This window comes from Miniopterus natalensis, chromosome 11 (genome assembly GCF_054644295.1).
Source record: "Miniopterus natalensis isolate mMinNat1 chromosome 11, mMinNat1.hap1, whole genome shotgun sequence".
Classification (NCBI taxonomy): Eukaryota; Metazoa; Chordata; class Mammalia; order Chiroptera; family Miniopteridae; genus Miniopterus; species Miniopterus natalensis.
This window is the reverse complement of record NC_142091.1, coordinates 43,422,958-43,434,668: the sequence shown is the minus strand read 5'-3', so window position 1 is coordinate 43,434,668 and position 11,711 is coordinate 43,422,958.

Here is an 11,711-nt window from a genome sequence, read left to right as displayed (position 1 = left end):
ATGTAGCTAACACAGAGCTCCAATACACATGGAGCAAAAATGGACAGAACTGAAATGAAAAAATGAAACGAAGGAGAAAGGCCCAGGAAGCCGCTGTGGCCATCAGCTTAGGGATGGAAGGTGAAGCCGCGGGAATGAATGGCCGGCAGAGACCGGGGAAGGGGGAAAAAGACCAGGGCGGAATCCTGAGGGACACGAGCATGCCCAGGGCGAAGAGCAGGGAATCTCATGAAGGAAACAGGCGTGATTATCAGCGTGGAGGTGGAGAGGAGAGCGCGGGGTGTGGGATGCAGGGGAGGCGGGCTCCAAGGGGCAGGCGCTGGGCCACGTCCAGCGCTGCTGCGAAGCCAGCCAGGAACTGAGAGGCTGCCGCGGGGTTTGCAGCGACAATCACTGGCGACACGGGCATGAGGCGCGTGGGGGCTGCAGTGGGGCGGAAGCCAGGCTGCAGTGCACTGAGGACCCAGGAGGAAGCAGAGCCCATAATCACCAGCTTCGATTCAACAGGCTGGGCTGAGAAGGGCAGGAGAGAGAAGAGGGGGCAGACTCGAGGTATTTTTGTTTTGTTCCTTAACTGAGTTACAGTGGAAAGTGGGGTGAATGGGAATACAGAGGAGAGAGGGAATGCTGTGTCCCCACTTGGCTACGGCTATGGCTAAACCACCTAACTCTGCCGTTAATTATGGCTCTTCCCAGCCTGTGGAGATAGGTCCCTACAGCTCAGCTCTCACCCTGAGGTCACCTGGCTTCTTCTCACCTCCCTTGTCCATGCACTGACAGCCATGTGCCCACACAGGACTGGCCGCTGTGGGTGGAACATCACACTCACTGGCACCATCTTGAATTCCACAGTTTTTAGGGATACTGGCAGAGCCCGTCAACATGCAGAGACAGAGCAGTGTTGCGGGCCCTGGGTAGAGAGACGCCAAATCCCAGAAACGAGTCATCCCAGACACCCAGGAATCCCTGCCAGCCAGCCATCAGCCATAGCTACGTAGTCCACAATATGCCCAGGGCCTCTGTTCACATGAAGCAAAGTCATAACCGAAGGACCACTCCCAGTAAGGCTCTTGACGCCCACACAGCAAGGCTGGCTCTCTGGCCTGCAGTGCAGAGAAAGAGCCGTGAGCAGGGAGCCTATTTTCTAGTCCTGATTCTGCCATGAACTTGCAGTGTGACCCTGCCCTGAGGCCTCTGTTTTTCCTGTTAGACAAGGGGTTGGATGTAGGATCTCAAAAACTCCAGCAGCCTTGACAGTGCATGGGAGGTGGGTGCGCCAGCTGCAGGGGACGCATGAGCTGCAGTCTTCCAGCCTCGTTAGAATCATGCAGCGGAGTCACCCCCCGGGACTCACCACTTGTTACCCCCACACTCTAGCCCAAGAGTCTCTGCAGTTGGCTCAAGGGATACACCACTCCTCCCATCTTTCTCTTCATGAGATTTTCTTTAGTCTGAAAAGTGACCCTGGTTTGATGCTGCGTGTAGGAAAGGAGGCCCTGGCCATGGGCCGTACCTGACCCATGGCTCTCCACAGAGCTGCCCTTTCAGGGCACCCTCATCACAGACCCCGTCAGACACCCAGGACCAAGAGCCATGTGGGGGCAGACCAGAGCCCCAGATGGCCCCCTATTTCTCTGGCCTGGTCCCTGGAAGGGCAGACGGATTCCTCAGGTGCTGGGGACCTTCAGCAGCCATGCTGCAGGTGGAGAGGGGACCCCACCATCTTGTCTCATACGTCCACAGGGCTGAGCTCCCTTCCTCACAGGGCAGCTGTTTCTGCCCATTCTTTGAGAGGCCCAGGACAGAATGGGGAGCAAAACCAGGACTCTGGGCCTTCTCATGAGCACCACCTGGCTGAAGTCAGGGCAAAAGGACCACAGGAGGCTCTAGCAGGAACTAACCAAGGCCACAACAGCCACAGTGAGTGCAGACTTTGCTTAGGGGTCACACCCTCCCAGGACCCCACTTCACACACACACACCCCAGCACAGATGGGGTCCGTGGCCACCAAGCTGCCCACGGCCTGCCCACCACCTCCCTGCAGTGTCCTGCGGGTGGCCCTTTCCCAGCCAGCTCACCGAGCGATCTCCCTTCCTTCCTTCCAGTACTTCCTCCTGGTTGTTCTCCTGAGGGGGAAAAGCAGGGATGACTCCACGCCCATGTTGCCTCACCTCAGCATTCCTGCCCCTTGCCTGGCCAGACCGCAGTCACTCAAGGCCTCCTTCAGGGCCCCGGTCTTGGCCACTTCAGATGGGAGTTAAGTGGGATCAGGGTGGAGGGACTTCCGTCGGGTGCTCACTCTTTGGGGCCCAGGACAGCAGGCAGGCAGCCCCGAATGAGGGTGGTAATGACCAGAGCTGTGGGAATGAAGCACGGGGCAGGGGTGGAGGCTGGAAGTAGGAGCCCAACAGATGAGGCAGAGGGCAGGAGCGTGGAGCTGCCAAGGGCAGAGGCCTCACTCACAGTGGAGGAAGCCCCTGAGATCCTGGGCAGGTGAGGGAGCCCTCCTTGTTCACCTGTCCAGAGCCCAGGCTTTGGAAGGGGTGCAAGGTGGAACCCCATGTGGTGATGGGGAAGGGAAGGCCTTGGAACTGCAAAGGGGTGAGGTCACTGGGGGGGTGAAACGGTCGCAAGGTGGGGTCCATGGGCTAGAAGTGGGGATGTTGAGTGCTTACCGATCTCTTCGGTGGCCTCGTTTCAGGGGCCCAGGTTTCCTGTGTTGCTTTGAATGCTGAGATCCCATGGGCCGGGGAGTGCCTCCTGGGGACAAAATCCCTGTCTTGGCAAACGGGTGCAAACCCAGAAAGAACACAAAAGGGTCTTAGGCCCCATGCGGCAAGAGGATGGGCAGAGTTTGGGGGCTGGTGCTGTTTGGGCTGCATACAACCTGGAACCTGATGCAGTTCCTTGTCTCATTCAGCTCAGTCTTGAAGCTAGCACAAGCCACTGGGGTCTTCCTCCATCACCATGGCAACCATTAGGCTAGCAATCATCACGGATTCATTAGGACTCAGAAACCCTCTCTGCTGGCCACAGTCTCCCTCCTAGGCCCTTCAGGACCAGACTGAATACCCAAGGCCTAAGCAGCCATGCCACTCAGGGACACCCAACTGCCAATTTCCACAGCAACAGAGTGAGGGTGCATCCCTGCATCTGTGGTTACTATAGCAACCCAGGCAAAGCCAGATGCACAGAGAACAAAGGCCCCATCTGGAGGACCACAGCCAGAGGACCACATTCACTGACACTCTCTCTGTGGCCAGCCCTGTGCTAAGGAGGCTCAGTAGCAGGCTCTGTGCTGGGGACACGCACACTGCCCCCATGAGGGATCACGGGGGATCTAGGATTTCCTGGTCTGTTGTTCTCGCCCTCTTGTCTTCTCTCTCCACCTAAAGTGTACTTGAGTCATCTTATCCCCTCACAGGGCTTCAACTCCCACAACTCTTACATCAAGAATGTCCACGCCTGCATCGTGGGCTCATCCCTCTCCTAACATCTAGACTCCTTCGCCTACCTGCTCTCTGGACACATCCCCCTGGATGTCCCACAGCACTTCATACCGAGGCATGCAGCTGAGGACTTCCTGTGAGTCTGAGCATTTGTCCTACACATTCTGTCTCTGTGACACATCCAGCCCCCCAGGCACCATCATAGCTTCCTGCTTTTCCCTGTCCACCTTCTGTGCCAATGCAGACAACCATCAAACCCTTCTGAAGCCACCTACCAAGCAACTCTCATCTGCACCCACCCCCTTCCCTAGACCCACATCCATGGTAGGGCCACCGTGTCTGTTGCCCAGATCTTGGCGTCAGGATGGTGTCTGCCTCCAACGTGCTCCTCTCAAATCTGTCCTCGGCTGGCACCAGAGTGAGCTGTGTGCTAAATGCAAATCTGATTGCCTCCAACCTGCCTAAACCCTTCAGAAGCTGCCTCAGGGCAGGATCCAAGCTGCTGTGCTCTGCCCAAGTCCTGAGAGCCCATCCAGCCTCACCTACCACCAGGCGCTCACTCTAACTCCCGAGTCACGTCACCTCTGCCAATCTCTTCCTATCTCCAGTCCCACTTCTTCCCTCTTCTTGTCCATCCTTAGCCACACTCTTCAGTAAGTGTTTAAAGCAATAATCAAGACTTTCTGGGATTCAATTTCAAATTTCTGAGGGAAAATGATGCCTAGATGCAAAGCCAGACATTGCTGACCCCACTCTGACTAGACCCTGGAGGCTTTGGCCCCTCGGTCTTGCCAAGCAGACAGGAAAAGACTTGTGGGGAGACGGTAAGCAGCTGGGGAGGAGGGTGCACAGGTGAGCCCATTCTGTTAATGCCCATGGCCTCCAGAAGAGAGAGGACCACAGGCTGTCCGCTGAGAAGTCATCTCATCCTCCACCCTTTATGTCACAGGTGGGAAAATCAGAGGGAGGAGAGGTCAGAGCCAGGTCCCCCAACCCTCAGTCTGCTGTCCTCTCCACTTTGACACAAGTCTCAAAGCTCCAAAGCCAGCATGGAGGGCTCCCGAGCAGACACACTGCGCACAGCAGCTTCCGGGTGGGGACATGTATGTGTGTGCCCACCTGGAACTGGAGACCTCCTCCCTCTGCTTCTCATAAACTCTCAGATGTCTTCCATCCTGTGGGCTGGATGGAACTTCCCGGTTAGTGTCCAAGGACATCTCAAGACTAATACTCAGGCCACCACCTTCTCAAGCAGTGTCTTCCCTGGTCCCCTTCCTGCTCAAGATCTCAGGTTTACACACTGGTCCACACGTTAAATCAGGGAATGCAAACCAGCCATATCAACCACAGGTGAAGCCAGCTTCCTCCAAGGGGGCCCATCCTCACCTTGACGCTGGTGGTGGGGCTCAGCTATATGACACCCTGAGGAGGACTGGGGAAGGATGGACAAAAAGAATCGGGGAACCTCAGGACTGAATGGACTACATCCCTCAAGGATCACATCTCCCGGGGCAGGAAGCCCTTTGAAGCTCAGCTGATTGACAAGTGATTCTGCAACCTCTGTGTGCACACTTCCAGCGCCAGAGGGCTCACTCTCTCCAGAGCAGTCCCTCCACCTTTGCAGTTGGCAATTTCTCCACTTCAACTCAAGCCCAAACACACTTCCCTTTGGTTCTATTCTGTCTTCCAGAGCCCTGCAGAACATGACTCTCGGGCTGTCCCAGCACTTTGCAGTGTTAGAGCATTTCCACACGCTAGCTGTTTTAATGGTGAGCACAGCCTTTGAGGGAGGGCACTATTACTGACATTTCCCAGACGAGGAAACTAAGGCTCAGGGGGAAGTGACTGGCCTAGTCAGCGGCAGAGCAGGCACTGGGTGACCCGCTGCCAGGCTGGGTGACTGGAGTGTGCAGCTCTGCGGTGCTACAGAGGCCTCAGAAGGGAGACTGTGGAGAACAGTGTGGGCAGAGCTGTTCACCGGAGAAATCCGGGCCTCCCACGGTCATGGCATCAGGGGACAGAGTGGCCGATGGATCTAGGCCTGGACCTTGATATGATAATGCCTCGAGTCCCCTTCAACATGGCATCCTGGGCACCCCTTCAGCATGGAGTTTTCTGAAATGTTTAACCCTTAGACAAGCTGAGCACAGCTGGGGGGGGGGGGCAGGGCACGAGGGGAAGAGGTGCAGGGGGAAGGATGCTCCGGTGACAGGTGTACACCAGAGATCCCGCTCAGCAAAGCAAAAGCCCTTCAGTGAATCAGACCTACCCTCTGCAGAAGGCTGGTTAGCCAGCATCCATGTCTACTTCAGCACTTCGCCTCCCTGTCGCAAACAGATCATCACAGTTTTCCATTAGCCACACGCTGTCCTCGCCCAGGGAGGGAGTCAGGCGACTGTAAGTTTCTCCATCTCCATACACGTGCAGCAATGCTTTAGTGTCCCCTGGGATTCGTGCAGCAGGGACTCTACTGGGCAGGCCTACAATCCCGCCCTGGCTGGACATGATTACAGGGTGTCTATCTTCCAGTTACCAGAGTGGTGACCATGGCAACCTGCAGGCCCTCTTGGGGGTGTCTGAGGATGCAGTGGAGGGCGGGCGTTTAGGAAGGACCACCCACGGTGGGGCCCCAGCTCAGGCGGAAACTGAGCCCCCAACCTGAGGCAGTGAGAACTGAAGGGAGCAGGGGTACCCGGCCCAACAGGAAGTGGGGAGCAGGGCCAGGACTAGGGTGAGTTGAGTGAGGCATTCACCTGAGGTGAAAAATTTAAGAAGGTGCCAAAAAACTCAGTGATCAAGATTAAAGATATTTAAATCAAAACGAATGTAAAAAATATCTTCAATAAAATATCAAATATCAGAGTCCCACAGGACTGGAATTAGGGTGAGGGAAGTGAGGCCAAGTCCTGCAATCCAGGGTTGGACCCTGTCTTTACTAGATTTTTGGTTTTGTTCATTATGGATGTTTTTGCATTCATTTTGCCTTTTTAAATTATTGTATTAAAATATTATTTATCTGGATTACTGGGCTTTTTGGTGGTCCCTTAAGTTTTATACCTGAAGAAAATGCCTCATTTACCTCACCCTAGTCTCAGGCCTCAGGGGGAAGACAGACTGAGTAGGGGGCAGGAGGGAGCCTGATGCAGCTGAAAATGCATCCTGTGACAAGGAGCCTGGAGACATGAGTCCATGTCTCTCAGTTCTAACAGAATCCGATTCAGATTTTACAAGACTATGCAACTTGCCCTCGCAGGTTTGGCTCAATGGTTGGAGTGTCAGCCTGCGGACTAAAGGATCCTGGGTTCGATTCCGGCCAAGGGCATGTACCTAGGTTGCAGGCTTGGTCCCATTCGGGGTGCGTGTGGGAGGCAACCAGTTGGTGTGTCTCTCTCACATCGATGTCTCTCTCTCCCTCCACTCTCTCTGAAAAGCAATAGGAAAAAGGTCCTTGGGCGAGGATTTAAAAAAAAAAAAGACAGCAACTTGAGGACTGCTGCTGGGAGCACAAGTGCCTAGCATGCACATGGCCCCAAAACTACGGGGGGGGGGGGCTCCCCTTCCACCTCCTGCCCTCCCAGGCTGGCTGTGGAGGGAAGGGGAGGAGCAGGGAGAAGAGGAGGAGAGAGGAACAGAGGGGGCGGGCAGGGGAGAGGCTGGCAGTTTTGCACGACTAGGAGCAGGGATGGCAGATTAGCTGTAATTGCCTAAAGCTGAGAGGCTGTTGATAAGTGTTACTAATAATCAACCTTCAGATCTGACACCCAGCTCAGGCTGGGATTACTGTTTTGAATGGAAATCGAACCCAAACCAGTAATTACCCCGGTGAGTGATGCCAGTCTTCCTCTGGAGCCTGCTCTCAGCAGGGAACTGGCACCTGCATGTTGGTGTCAGCCTGTCATGGAGAGGATTCCTCAAGTCTCTTCCCAAGCGCACAAGCTGGCCTGGCCTCCGCTCACTCAATAGGACACAGTCAACAGAAACACCCACCCTTCTTCCTAGGAACTGCAGTGGGCAGGGATGCCCACCTATCATCCAAGGCCTCCAGGCAGAATCCCAGCCTCAGACCTCACTCGCACTGTCTGTCCCCACTTGGACTGGGTGGAGGTCCCTTGTGGACATTGTCCCTAGCTGTCAAAAGCAGTTTCTAGGATCATGGAGGCGGGTGGCTATACTCCCCAGTACAGATGCAGCCCTCTAAGCCTCTGTCTGGGACCCTTGGACAGTCACACAGTTGTTCCCTGTTCGACTGGGAGGCTCCCGGAATGGCCCAAGCTGCGGCCAGGTAAGAGGGGCGAGGACACCACACGTGTAGAGCCCACCCCAGTCCCTGTCTCCATCCCTGGGCAGCGTGTGCTTGCTCCTGGTGCCAGAGTAGACCAGGTATGCCTAGACACCCTCCCTGGAAACAAGCAGCATTCTGCGGCACTAGCCTGTGTCTCCTCTGTGCCGCTCATCCTATCTAGTGGAGCCCTAGAGTGCTGGCACCACCCAGACCCAGGCAGGAGCAGGAAAGACCCAGCTCCCTCCCAGGGTACACCGGTGCCTGGGCCCTTTCCCCCTGGCTTCCCAGCGAGGTAGCTGATACTAAAAAGCATTCATTGGACACACTTCAGTGGTAAACAGCAGTGGCATATCATTTACCACCAAACACTGCATGCCCCTCCACTGTGCCTGGCCCTACGGCCCAGAGGGGAATAAGACAGTCCCTACCCTCAAGCAGCCCTGTAAAGGAAGATAAGTGGGCAGGTAATGACGGATGGCGACGGCTGCAGTTAGTCCCAAGTAAAAATGCCCTGAACTTCAGAGTCTGGAGGTGTTGATAAGCTGCCTCAGCAAGCAGAAGGGGCTGGTCAGGCCTGGTGGGATTCAGAGTGAATGTGACCACAGTCATTGTGGCCGCAACTGGACCAGTGAACCACAGGCAAGTGTCAACACTCAGCGCCCTCCACAGCACCAGCCGACGCCTCGAGGGTGCCACCTAGTGACGGCGCAGCAGGAATGCAGCTCCGTCTTTGGGCCTTGGGGTATCCCTCTGCTCCAGTCCTTCCCCTGAAACAGATCCCAGAACTCAGCCGTGCAAAGGGGAACCAGAAAGTGGTCTGGCTTTGTGCACAAGGGCTTGGTGCTTGGAAGAAAGAGGCACATATGCCCCAGGATCAGGAAGCTGTTGGGCAGCAGGTAGGGGAGGGGTTGTGTCTTTGGAGCTCCCAGGTCCCTCCAGGGCATACTGGTGCCCTATAAGTATCTGTTCCCTCAGCAGTGTCTCCCCACTGCTCCACTGGGACCTCAGCTCTGTCACCTGATCCTGGCCTGGCCCACAGGGAGAGGGAACAGGAAGCCCACTCCCACAACTGGCATGCTCAGCCTCTCAGATGCTGTGATAGATTTGGGGGTCCCAGAGAGGCTATGCTCACCATCAGCTACCTCATCGGCTCCTGTGGCTTAGGAAGGGACTCACCTTCTTCTTGGGCTCAGGTGATGGTGATGCAGGGGCTCAGCCCTCAGCTCTCAGATATCCTATTGGATTCTGCAATGCCTGCTGCCCCCAGTCATTTTCCTTTCTTGCCAGAGAAAGTAATAGTGAGGCAAGGAGAGGTGAGTGGTCCCCAAAGTAAAGTGCCCAGGCTCTAAGAGCACTCAGCCTGAGGTGTGTGTGTGGGGGGGGGGGGGGGGGGATGCAGAGGGAGGAGGGAGGGAATGTGGCCAGGTGTGGGGGGAGAGGAAGAGAACAGACAAGTGTAGGGTAAAGGGGAACATACCCCGGGCAGTATTTGAGAGGGATGGGCAAACATTTTCTTAAAGGGCCAGACAGCTAATATTTGAGGCTTGCAGGCCGTGCTCAACTCTGCAGCTGTCCCGTGAAAGCAGCCGCAGACCATATGTAAACAAACAGGCGTGCATGTTTCCATTTAACTATTTACAAAAACAGGCTGCCAGCCCACCTGGCCACAGTCTGCCTCTCACTACCCACCACAGTGGCTGTCCATGCTGGACCACGGAGGCCACAGCCCAGTAATAACTTCATCCCAAAGACTGCCAACAAGTACCAGCTGCTCAAGGGACAAGGCGCCCACTTCTCTCCTGCCTCCTAGAGTGAGGTTGGAGGTAGTGTCACAGGGGCTGGGGTGTAACAGGTCAGGGTGTTGAGAAGCTTGGCTAGGGGGACCCCGAGATCTCAGTCCTGTCCTGTCTCCATTTCCCCCATGCACTCACCTGCGGTGGGAGGCTCTGCGCAGCCGCAGCTACTCCCCTTCCTTCCCCACGGGGATATCTCCTGGTCCAGCTGCTGTCCCTCCAGCCCCTTTCCAAACAGGAAACCCTCAAAGGCCGGTGGGGGGATGGGGCTGAACTGCCCCAAGGACACGCCACGGGACAGATGACACCCCGAGGAGGACGAGGTGGCAGGAGGGGGGAGGAGGTGTAACCCAGCACCGGGACCCAGGGGCCAAGGAGAGGCCAGGCTGGAACCGACCCCTGCCCCGCCAGGCTGGGCCCAGAGGGCCCCCACCGGGTCCCGGGACACACCACTGGAGCCCACGCCAGCCTCCCCACCCCAGCTCCTGTCCCCTCGTAGGTGGCGCCTTCGCGAGAAGATCGCGAGTCCCAGACTCCGGCTGGTCCCTGGCCTCTCCAGTTACACTAAAAGTGAGACAGGGGAAGATGGTATCAAGGCTCGAGGAGGCAGCGCGGGCTCATCCAACATTGATGCGGCCCAGACTGCCCCAGAGCCCCTCATGGGGGCTCAGGTCCCGGCTCCCAAGTCCCTGAGGATGGGCCCAGCGGGCAGGGAAGGATCATCACCGCAACTCACCACCAGCGTCACACAGGTACCTTTCAGCCCCTCCATCCAAGACCCCTCCAGTGCCCCGGCTTGCCCAATCATGCCTAGTCCTGGGCCAGGGGAAGGGGCAGTGTGCTCCTCCTCCCCCCAGTTCCCAATCCTCCCAGGCCTGTCGCAGGGGCAAAAGAGGGAGGGAGGGAGCTGGCCAGTCTCTCCTCCATCCCCCCTAGATTCAGTTCCTCCAGCACACCTCCTCCACTCAAAAACACACCACAGGCACACAGCCACTAGGTGGTGCACATGACCAGGCAAAGGTGCACAAACTCATCAATACACATTCAATCGTGCACACACACCCTGGCAGAAAAAGCACATACCCCAGACACTCTTACTGATGCACACACTGAGTTGCACACACAGGGAAACACCCCAATGGAAGCCTAGTCCCCAGTGGAAGCCTACCTCCATCCCTGCCTCTGCTCCCTGACACTTGGTGATGGAGAGGTACCGCCACCCATAATGTCCCACCCAAGGCAAGGCGGATTGTGGAGGGAGTGCTGGTGCCAGGGCAGTGCCCTCTTGGTGCCCTGTGGCGTTCCTGGTGTAGTGTTTCATTAGTCTGCAGTATGCGAGAGGGCGTGGAGGCAGAGCCAGGTTGGGATTAAGTCTTTGCTGAGGAATGTGACCTTATAAGAAGATAATCGTGGGTTCCAGTTACCCTGGAGCGGGCCCTCTTTGGCTCCAAAGGTCCCCAGATGCTGGGTCCTTGTCCTCCTAACCTGAACTCTGTGCCCCTCATTCTTACACTAGGTTTCAGTAGACTGGCAATGTTCTCTAGCATCGCACACCTGTGGGTAGCTGCCAACCCAGGCAACAGCATGGGCAGGCAATTCCCTAAAGCCCGATGACTTCCCCACAACCTGGCCTGGCCTGACACTCACCGACAGACCCCCACCCCCCAACACACACACACACACACACCCCTAGGGTTTTCTTTGTTCAGAAGAAACAAGACCAGATCCTCTGCCCAAGGCCTCAGAGTGGGGCTTATTGGGAAGACACCTGATCCAGATCTAACTGCTGCACCTTCAGCACAGCCTGTGCTGCTCAGGATGGACAGAAAGGAGTGCCTCTCTTCTAAGCACAGGCTGGGCCAGGATCCCAGGTGGGACCCAGGCTAAGCTGGCATTTATCTGTCATCAAGGCAAAGGATTTTCCAGAGTGGAGGCATTAGGTGTCAATGGGTGCCCAGGAGCCCCTGCTTGTCAATTGTTCTCCAGACTGTGGGCCTAGCTGGCCCTTCCTTTTACCTTTAGTCATAGATATGATGTCTCTGCCCCGGGGTCTTTCTACTTGAATTCATCCAGTGACCCTACATGGGAAACTGCAGTGCCTGATGACCTCAAACCTCAGTGTGGGCAAGTCCCAAAAGCTTGAGAAGTCCTTGCCTCACCTCCATGACTGACTTCTCTCTCCTCCCG